Genomic DNA, 11,274 nt, shown 5'->3' with positions numbered 1-11,274 from the left:
AATAATATTCTGTTGCATTACATAAAAGTTAGTGAGTAAATCTTAATTCTTTATGAATTTTAATTCGGTAACTGCAAATAGTTGTAAAAAACAAGTGATTAGTTGATTCTTTTCACCCCTATTTCTGAAGACATTAAGATACTTAGCAATGACACGAATGTATACTTCGCACGAATACGGTATTCTTCGGAGGCCTTTTTTTTCTTCGCCGTCAGTTTAAACGCGGCTGGATTTTTCTCATCTGTGTAAGGTTAGACATTTGTCTCTTCTTCTCTTGCAATTTATTTCCTGTCAGCTCCGCAATTCACGTCCGCGTTGCAAGTACAAGATGGCACTTGCTATTGAACATAGCGACTTAATTTGTAGGTACTGTATTATTAAATTACTTCTTGCCATGAATCCCGCCACAAAGTTAACGACATTTTTTTTAAATAAAAAGGGAATACTAGCTTTCTCATAATAACCCAATTTCTCTTTTTTTGGGAACATTTTCAACGGGTCGTAAAAAATTCGTTATTAGTAAATGGTAATTAAGATGTGGTGAAGTAGGATCGAACCTCGGAACTAAAAATAATTAAGAATACAGTTCATTGTTTGAAATATATTCAGAATCTTAGGTGTTTTCAACTCAATGGCTTCTTTTAGGTAAACATAAGGAAAAACGATATGATTATTAACAAGTGTTACTCGAAGAGTAACATGGTAAAAATCTCGGTTATTTTGACATAAAATAATTGTTTTCAAAGACAGTGGCGGCGTAGCGTGGGTTGGCACCCGGGGCGGTTTTCAAATAAGCACCTCCAAAATAAAACAATAAATACTTACTAAACGTGCTAAAGCGACTTTATTTTAATAAAATATTTGAAAAAATAGTCAACGCTTACTTTTCTTTCCCTTTAAATTGACAAAATACAGAGATCGGATAGTCGCACTTGGCTCATAGTTGCTCTTAAATACGATTCAATTAACTTTAATTTTGAAAAGCTTCTTTCACACGAAGCACGAAGTTAGGAAGAATCTGAGACACAGCGTTAGATTCGGGACGGATAGTCCCATTTTACAATAAATCTCAAACCCTGCACCTGCGACTTACTGGACGGGCATGCGCGGGGGTGACAAAATATTTGAGGTGACGCTTGGTGTGAAAAGTGGTTTATGAATGTTCAATAAGAGGGAGATAGATAGCTATCTGGCGGTTCCTTAGTGTGTAGGCATTTACAACCAGAGATATTGTGGCACGTCTACAAGTCTAATGCTTTATACGGGAAGAAAACTGTACAGTTTCCTGTGCAGTTTGCAAACTGTCCCGTATAAAGCAAAAACTGTATGGAATATTGAATGGTCGGCGCGACGTTTGGCTAACCTGAAAGTATAAGTTAATTTATATGTATTTTTGTAAAAAAACGAAGAACATATTCACGCTTTTATTAATATTCACAATTTCCTGCGTGTAAACACACGACAATAACGTACGATTGCGGTTCAAAAATATACATATTTTCATCGTATATGGATAAGTGCGCTCACCCCGCTCACCCCGCTTGTCGCGCATACTTTTGGTCGTGCGAGTATTTTTTCTGAGCTGCACTGTGGACGGTGTCACCCCTTGGTGTTGGGCACCCGGGGCGGACCGCCCCCACCGCCCCCCCATTTACGCCGCCACTGTTCAAAGGCAGTTTTACGCAACGAAATTGTATTGTCTCTAGAACAAGTACCACCTGAATCGTATGACCAATCACCTTACCTCCATGTTGCAGTTGATCGTGTTACGCTGTATTTGGTTTGCGAATGCAGTTTCCTATGCACCACCAGGTGCAAATAAGGGTATGATGATGATAATTTGGGTCGGGTTGTAGTCCTGTGGCTAGTGTCTCGGACTCACGTGACCTCCGTGGTTCGAATCCCACTCTACCCCAACTTGATTCCCATTTTCTAATAGTGAGTTATGTACAACTCGTTGAAAATGGCCCACAAAATTAAATATTTAGGTTAATCACAAGAACGCAAAAATGTATTTTTTCTAAAAAAAATAAGTAATAATTAATCTCACGATATTACAAACATAATATTATGGGAAACGCAGATTGGTGCCATCATCGGAAGACGAGCACTACGGAGTTCCTCCACGGCAAGATAAATCAGGTATATTTTGTAGTTGAAGATACATGTAAAATAATTTTTTGAGCTAATTCCTTAAACTTGAATTCATTACTTTAAAACGTACTTAAATAAAGGTTTGTTAGAATTCTTCTACCAGAAAGTTGTAAAAAAGTTCCCGAAGACAACAATTAACTTTATAAAAAATATAATAAAATAAATAAGGCTACTTGTAATACGTAGTTTAAAATTAACATATTTTAGAAATTTCTTCTGGACACGCTCTAGTGAATCAGGATGCATACAATATCATAATTAGTTCTTGGTGAAAGTTATAAATGAGAATTAAATAATTCTTTATTACAAAAATATCCTCATCAGGCATGCGATAAAATTCACAGCACAAAAAAAAGAATTGTTCCTTGGTGGACCTAAAATATCACTTTCAACGCGCTATCAACCAGGGGCGAACCGTGTATAGAAGCGATTATGCACAGCTTATCAATATATTTGACTAACCATAATAATGTTTTATTGTAACTTTATTTACAGAAAAACAAATAAATAATTACCATTTATTTTAAATCATTTTCACCGTTTGTATTTTTATCCTAATATAAATATTAATTTCAAGAAACTATCCGATTTTCCAGCTTATTTTTTCAAATAAATAAGTATACTTTATTTTGAATGTATTAACAACCACAGTGCGGGTTTTTTCTCCTAGATTAAACTTGCAGATTACACAAATTATTTGAAGATTCTTGATTTGGAAAACAGTATTTCAAACATTGTTATATTAGGACTATTTATCTTTGAGATGGTACTTTTGACATAAGACCATAATTACTTTCATGCGTCATTTTGCAGGACATATAGCGCTCCCCGCGGCCGTTTTTAGCACTAGTAATTAATAGAACGATGCGGCCAGTTGACATTTCAATTGAATACCTGATACCGACTATTTTTTGTATTATCGGTATTTTTTATTAATTTTTAATGAAATTTATATTAAAGTAATGGATAATATATCTATATAATATAATATATCACGAAGTTACATCGTTTGAGTTGATTTCATGGATGAGAGTTGTTGTATCGCACAGAACCACAGAAAAATATGAATTTGTAGTATTTATTACTTACATTACATTATGTACCTCCTATGTAGGAACAAATATATGATATTTTTTATAGCTAACCTGTAAATAAAATCACCATTCGCCACTGCTCTCAACTGAACTATCCATTCGAAGTACAGGCGGCTCCTGATCATTAATACAAGCAGTACATATATTTACATTTCATAAAGTTATACAATGTATAATAATATTGTTATATATTAAGTTGAGCATGCTGTTATGAACGAACGATATGTCCAATGACAGCCCCCGTATTGAACGCCTAATTCGCCATTGCTTTTGTTTAGGTACACACGCACTAGCATTGTATTGTACGTATAAAACTAAATCATAAACATTCTTACCAATATTTTCTCAGTGCGCATGTTCAAAATTAGGTGACAAGAGTTTTATCTGCGCATATCCCGGCACTGGGCAGATTGTGTATCTCTAACGCATCATTTACCGCTATAAGATGTAGTCATTCTCACTCAAGCGATTGTTTCAGCACGTTTGGTATTTTTCGTAGAAATTCAGGGTTAAAGCTGATAAGATAGTCGCCCGCTAGAGATGATTTTGCTAGATATTTTAGCGATAGTGTTGAAAATGTTCGTAGAATGTTGTAATATTTTTTTTTCATTAATAAATATTAATTTACATTTCCACTTAGCAGTGCAATGCACTTATGCACACGGTAAAAAAGTGCCTGTGGTACAAATGTTAAAATACATTTTAAAAATTTAACATCGATCAAGTTGCTTGAGAATTTGAGGCAGTACACCGTTTTCAATAACCCGTTGTCGCCCGGCGCTAGGCCATCATCTGAGAAGACGTATGGCCTGTTTAGCATGCCCCCGACGTGGCACCGAAAGTGTTTTCCTGCGGTTCTGAGCTTAATTTATTCGTTTGAATATTAAAAATCTACTTCGCACCGCCATCCCGTGCGCCGCGGAGTCAAACTTACCCGCCCGCCATATTGCCCGACAGCTTATTTGAAAACAGAATGAAAAGTGTTCGGAGGGGGCGATATTTTAAAATTGGAAGCTGCATTCTGGGACAAAAAAAAATCAAGATTATGAATGCCCTTTGAAAATTTCAATTAATATTTCAGCATTAATTTAATACAGATACCACCTATGAAATACCTCAGAATCAGAACATCTAGAAAATATATTTACCATGTTCCCTTTTAATCAAGTTTTCACTCAAAATAGTTTTGATTTTTTTTTTCTTCTAACAAATATTGATTTGTGGAAGAGAGAGACATTACACCCACTGAAAATAAATTATACCCAATGGCCTACGAGTTCGGATAAAAATATTCCTCTCTAGGGTTAATCGAAAAAAATCACAACTCCCCCACCATTCAAAAGACGTATATATGTTTCGCGTACTTTAGAGACGGGTATGAAAAGGCTGTCTCAATATGAATGTCGAAATTGTCACAAAGCCATTTTTGCCAGCCATGCTTTTCGTAGTACAAATGCATCAATTATGATTGAATAAGGTTTTCGTAACATTCAAGTGCCTTATTGTATAACATATGATAAATAAATTAGCCAAGTTTTAATACTTGGAAATGTTTATGTTCGTTTCAACATTTGATTGTTTTGGTTTTGTTACAATATTACTTATTACATAATCATTTTTGTGTTCATCAAAATTTTTTTGTTATCATAGTATACATTCCTATAAAGGTAATGATTATTTTTTTAAACTTGAAATTGATATGTATAGTTAAGACTGGCTATTTTCAAGACAGCGCCTGCCAGGCACATTGCGCCCGACCTCGGGTGGCCCAGAGGTGCGCCCAACGGAGGGTTTTAACCCTCCGTTGGGCGCACTTTGTATTTAATTTATTAAAGAGTTATCTATTACTCGCAAACATGTTCAATTATATTTAGCTTAGTAACGAAATTCATTGCTATCTTACGAAGATAGGTGAATGTTTCAGGCTCATAAAAACAAGAATCAAGGCAACTCAGAACAATCAGAACCGTTAAGTACTGAATGCGTTTAGTTAGTTGCTAAAACCGGTGAGGGGTGCAGAGTCTATCACGTCGTGTTGTGGGCTGGTGATAGTTTTTGTTAGAAACAAACATATTATTTCTAGAGTATTATTAGAAAGTCTTAGTAATTTAATTTTTGAAATTATCATAGTATAAAATACACTGCATGAGATTTCTTTTAGCCAGTTGTTTTTTTGTACAACTATCTGAATAAATACATACCATTACAAAACACCTAGCTTCCAAAAGAACACTCTGAATCTGATCTCAAGGGGAATTGAGAAATAAAAAATATCTTCAGTAAGAAAATCCCGAATCTCGACACTGGTCTGATAAAGATAGCTAGGAAAAAATCCGTTTATGAAATACAAACCTTGTACATTATAGGCATAGCCAATAAGAGTGCAGCTCTCATAAAATATACATAGAAAAACGGAAATCGAATCCGAAAATTCAATACGTGAGGAAAAATTGTACCCAATACAGCACAGTGGCCGCAAATTAAACTATGGATCTCTAAAAAACGATTTTATAATGAATTCGTGTTGTTGCGGTAGTTTTTCATTTTGGAATGAATAAAAGTACCCGCTTCTAAATATCGGTATCACAAAATATTATTGAAACGAGCTATAGTAAAAAATAATTTTAGTATGTACATAAGTACCCATTTGTAAATTTATAAATAAACTTTTTGCGGTTTCTGCTACTATTCAACTATATTAGCCTACGAATATTCCTTTGTAAAATAATATTAAACCAGCTTGAAATAACACACTAGAGTTTTCAAAATACGGATGTAATTTAAACTAACAGACCTGTCGTATCGTACGGTACCCACGTTTGTATTTAATTATGAAGAAAACCTATTTCTGTTAAGGTACTTAATTTTTAATTATATTTAAATACGTATTTCAAAAGCTGTTTTTATTTTTATTTCTATATTTAAATCTCTTTATTATTATAATTCTAAATTTACTTCTATTTGAGCTTCTAGTGATGATCTCGCAAATAAATGATAAGATGAAATTGATGTCTCTTAGATCAAAGCAAAAAGTGGAATGAGTTTTTTTTTAAAGGTCCGTAATAAAATGGAGTGAATAAGTTAAAAGAGAAACGTCATTTCTATAACATTACAGAAGTAGCAAATAAAAACCATTTTTTTTTTTTAAACTATGTATTTAAAAAAACAGAAATAATGTGAATAAACACATTAGTTCACTTAAAACTTTACTCAAAGAAAATTCCATCGGTGTTCATAACGTAAACAATCTTTCCAGATCATAGAACTAAAATCATAAGGTTTGCGTGGTTATATATGTGTATTAAACAAAATATACAGAATCGTATGTTTCCTTATCTCAAATTTCTCACTTTCTCTTGCAGATGGCATTTGATAATAAAGGCCGATGATTTTCAGTAGTTAACACCTCACCAGGGATGTACCAGGATTCTTATCATAGTTCAGTGGTTATATTAACGACCAACGTTTGCTCTAGAATAGCAATGAAGATAATGAAGGAACCCGGAAAATAGGGTGAGATTGCTGAAAGATGTTTCAAATTACAAACTACGAGAACTAGTAATGATTTACTAAAAAAAATGGTTTAAACATTAATAAATATTTTTTTTAAGAATACTTAATATATGTAGACAAGTTCTTTTTCTTCTCCATTTTCTTCTCATTTGATCTTGGCTGAGCAATCGTGGTCACTTTAGTAGAAAAAAAGTACGTCATTAGGATCCGCCTCCATTCGCTTCTCTCCTCAGCGTTTCTGGAGGCTTCCTTACAAGAGACGCCACTTCTGTCACTGAGTGCGTCTATCTTGTCAGATATTTTATTTGTACTGTATTTTAATAAGGTGAATATAACTTGAACCATCATGATTATTATCTTATCTATACCCAATGGAGCATAGCACAGCATGAAAACTCCATTCGCAGCGTATTAGTGATCATAAAAAAAAACACGAGGCAAGTTCACAAGTTTTACGCATTGCGCACCAGTCTAGCTGCTTTGAAATATTACATTGAAAAATTTCATATAAAAAAAAAATTCATGTATTTGCCTGGAATTGAATCTAAACGTAGGCAAACGCACTTATCAGTACATTTGAGAGCAGCCTGAGAATTCCGGTGATATTTCGCATACATAATCGTATTTTTCATTCCATCTGGACGCGGAAAAACACGCCTAAATGATCAAGTTCAGTGGTTTTCCGTTTTGGTTATTTGTTAGTAGGCAATCAAACTAAGCCATAGAATGTAGAAAATAATTTCATGGGTCGTATTATAAGCGCTATGATTTTTTAAAGTTTTGTAGTTTTGAAATTATTCCACGTGTGAGATTACAAGTTCTCTTCGTTGAGTTCTGCTGTTTGATGAATTCTCCTTCCGTTAACCGGAAATCTATAACAACACTCTAATATTGGTTGGTTTGTTGTTCAAAGTAGTTCGTTTTAAATAAAATAACTTTAAAAATATTTGTATATCCAATTTCTCGTAGTACTGAACTTCTTTATTGTAATGGCTCTTGACTGCATTATAAAATCAATAGACGGCAGCAGTCTAAATAAATTTCGACACTCGCGCTTTTAAAGTCTTCTTGCACATAAAATATTACATAAATATTTATTTAATTCACGCTTGTCTTTTCGTATATTTGTCTGTGCAATATTTTTTAAGTCTGACCGAGTTTGATTCAACTTCCTGGGAAGCTGTTAATATTTACATATTGCAACAGAGACGAAAAACATTTAAGAGTAGGTAATGTTGATAAATCCACCTGGCCCATGAAGAAGTATAGAAATTGAAAAAAATACAATTTTCAGGAGTTGTCTAGTATGTAGGAGAAATAATTCAATTAGATAAATCTCACCCGCATGCATAAAGGTTTCAGATCTTTAATTTCACAAACATCAACAGATGAAAGAATTTAAGGAATATAGATGTTCGAATATGGGCAGAATGGTGAATGTTATACAGTGTGTAAAGTGGCCACTTAAACCAACCAATGACGGGTCATAAGCCCCGTAGTTGCCTAGACTTATATTTTACTTACTCTAAAATGTTCTTCATCTTTGTTGTGATATGTTTATATTTTTCTGTACATTGACCGGCAAACACAATCTCTACAAGTTCCAAAAAAATCCAGTGTCTATGAATTGCATTTAGATGCCTAAGCATAATTGTAAATACTTAAATGTTACACAGTGTGGAATGTAATCACAGCTAACGTATGACAAATCTTTACTCTGAATTTCAAAGAAAGAATTTCATCTCTGTTTAGGTATTTGTCAATTAAAATTTTACTTATATAATACACACGCTATTTTTTTTAGCAACGCGAAAGATCTTTAAATTTAACGTAAGTATTATTTAGTCTCTAAAAAATAATATCTTCAATGTTTTAAGAAGATATTTTTTTTTTAAATCTCTGTCTGTTATAATACTTAAGATCTCAAGAAAAATATAAAAACATTTAAATGATATTTGACTACCTACACAATATTCAAATCGGATTATTTGTTTTTAATGCTAAGTACATCGGAAAACAGAGTTTTTTCAGGAATAAAAAAATATATATTATCAAAACATTTCATATTTTACTACGAAAGTTACTGTATCTCAATAAAACAACCCAGTTTTCCTTAGACGACTAATTGTAAAACTGGTATTGCGGGTTTGATTCCCACTGGTTGCAAAAAAAATCATGCAGTGTATTTTCTTAATTAGTTTGTAGTTTTTTACTTTTAGTTTTTAACTTTTGTAGGCAACAATTGGCATTTGACAACACCATGCAAGTATAAAGTAAACAACTATTTAAATCAGTTAGACAAGTGACTTATATTAGCGAAAATGTAATGTTAACATTTTATAACTGAGATGAAGAACATTTAAGAGAAGGTAGTATAGAAGTCTAGGCATCTACAGCGCTTATGACCTGTCAATGGCTGGTTCAAGTGGCCACTTTACACACTGTGTAACATTTACCATTCTGCCTATATTTGAACATCTATATTCCTTCAATTCTTTCATCTGTTGATGTTTGTGAAGTTAAAGAGCTGAAACCTTTATTTATGCGGGTGAGATTCATCTAATTGAATTATTTCACCTACATACTAGGCAACGCTTGAAAATATTATTTTTTCAATTTCTATATTTCTTATATAATACTTCTTCTATAGACAGGTCATAAGCCCTGTGGATGCCTAGACTTCTATATTACCTTATCTTAAATGTTCTTCATATCTGTTATAAAATGTTAATATAAACAGCTCCCCTGGGAGTTGAATCCAGTTCTTGTCTACAAAAATTTGGACAAACTCAAAATATTGTTGGAAAATGTAATGTTTTAATGTATCATAAATGTTGTTTTTAATATTTACTATGGTTCAAGTAAAAAAATAGAATACGTGGTATGTTTTTATACCACCGTGCTTCAAAGAGTTAAATGAAGTTTTTTTTTCCCTGAATTATTATTTACAAGGGATATATTTACTGCTAAGTTCCTTCAAACTGCTCTAACTATTGTGTGAGGACCCTATTCCATAATTGGCTGTGGCCTTGTTAAGAAACTTCTTATCATTGACTAATTGAACAGGAATCCACAGAAAATTCTTTCAGAGAAGCCGTACTATTGACATCGACAATGAATTTCATATAACTTCCTTCCATGTCCTGTCTTTTCGACCTGCTGGCATGCATCTACAATAGTGGTTTAGCGGGTTATTGATTTAAATTTAAAATGTTTGTTTGTTCCTTCTTTTTCACAAATAAATATTCGCGTATGACTCGTTCAAACATTCCATGTTTCAGCCCTATCCAATCTAGGCTTGTACTGGAGAGTAGAAATCAAGTTGGGGTAAAGCGAAGATCGAAACGATCGGTCCACATATTTTATTATTTGTTATTTAAAATACTTATAATGTATCGAGTAAAAAACATTCGCCAATACTTCTGGTTTCCACTACACAAACATAACTATATTCTCCATTACGCCTCGACATATAATTTACTAAAGGTAAATATTAATGAAGGAACATGTATTACAATATGTATTATTTATTTTTTTATTTATTTTACATAAACGACATAAATTGCCTTTAACATATATTTTACCTAAATATGAAAAAAAAAATACATATTTAAAAACATAACAAAAAATTATAAAATTGCATAATAACAATAGTCACAAGTAGGTAAATACACATAAGCAACCAAAAATATTAACGAAATAAATACATAAATATGAAAAAACAAAAAAGGAAAAACTTTTTTAAATATAAAGAAAAGTTTAAGAATAATATTGCGAGAGAAAAAAAGAAATCAGACTCGTTTTATAACTATCAAGTCCAGAACCAAATATATCAGCCTTGTCCTCATACTGATTGCCATATCTATGGAGCCTAGGGATAGGCGAGTGCATGTGATAGTTGGTTCTAGAACTTGCTGAACAAAAAGGAGATCTGTGGTGGGTATGTCGACCAGGTACACGGAAACACACCAACTCCAGCAAATCTGGACAGTCAATTAATGAATTGATCACCTTAAAAAGTAATATTAGGTCAGTTAAGATTCTTCTATGAGAAAGTCTTAAAAGATTTGCTGAAGACAACAATTGATAATTATATTTGTTAATAGACAATCAAACTAAGCGAAAATGAAAAAGAAAAATATTTGTGTGTCGTATTAACAGCGGTATGATTTATTAAAGTTTTGAAATTCAAAAATATTACTTCTCACGTGACGTCACAAGTTCTCGTCGGAGAGTCCTGCTGATTAGTTCTGGCTTCCCGGAAACCGGAATATAACACATTTGTTGGTTTATATGAGTAATCTTGCGACTTAGTTCAAAGCTTTTTTGAGAAACTTCGCCATACAATCAAATCCTCTAATTTTTATGTCCAATTTCATAAACTACTTAAAATGTTGTTGATATTACATTTCAATGGAAATTTCGGGATTTGAGCTCTGTAACAGCAAATAAAGAAGCCGACAAACACATAATGCATATACTTACTATCAATTTGAATATATTTTCACCTGGC

This window comes from Micrasema longulum, unplaced genomic scaffold (genome assembly GCF_059751315.1).
Source record: "Micrasema longulum isolate JH-2025_06_02 unplaced genomic scaffold, ASM5975131v1 h1tg001136l, whole genome shotgun sequence".
In the NCBI taxonomy this organism is placed as follows: domain Eukaryota; kingdom Metazoa; phylum Arthropoda; class Insecta; order Trichoptera; family Brachycentridae; genus Micrasema; species Micrasema longulum.
Note: the sequence above shows the minus strand (reverse complement) of the source record.